At 48.2% G+C, this 398-nt stretch overlaps 1 protein-coding gene across 1 annotated transcript in view; it reads left to right on the top strand.

Moving 5' to 3' along the window:
• The window catches only part of PDHB (pyruvate dehydrogenase (lipoamide) beta), a 9,798-nt gene that overhangs the window by 7,812 nt on the left and 1,588 nt on the right, over positions 1-398 (top strand). The gene's annotated exons all lie outside the window — the stretch shown is intronic.

Below are 398 nucleotides of genomic sequence, written 5' to 3'. Positions count from 1 at the left end.
ATAGTTTTTTTTACCACCTAGGTTCTGGATCTTTTGGAATAGTCCTGCGTTTTGAAGTTAAGATCCATCTTTGGAACTGGAGGTTGGGAGAAGGGGAAATATAGAAGTCAATGAGTCGAACCCTTTTATAACCAGCACTAGCACTTGTTATACTTGGGCAAGTTATGTACCCTAACCTCAAAAGATTTGGAGTGACGGACAGGAGCTTAGAAAGAACAGCTGAGGGCCCTGGCTGGTGTGGCTCAGTTGGTTGGGTGTTTCCCACGCCCTGGCCAGTGCTGCTCACTGGTAGAGCATCAGCTGAGCACCAAAGGGTCATGGGTTCAGTTCTTGGTCATTTATCTGGGTTGCAGGTTCATTCCCTGGCCCAGTCAGGCTGCATATGGGCGGCAATGTGT

Source organism: Myotis davidii, unplaced genomic scaffold (genome assembly GCF_000327345.1).
Source record: "Myotis davidii unplaced genomic scaffold, ASM32734v1 scaffold189, whole genome shotgun sequence".
In the NCBI taxonomy this organism is placed as follows: domain Eukaryota; kingdom Metazoa; phylum Chordata; class Mammalia; order Chiroptera; family Vespertilionidae; genus Myotis; species Myotis davidii.
This window is presented reverse-complemented; position numbering and strand designations above follow the sequence as displayed.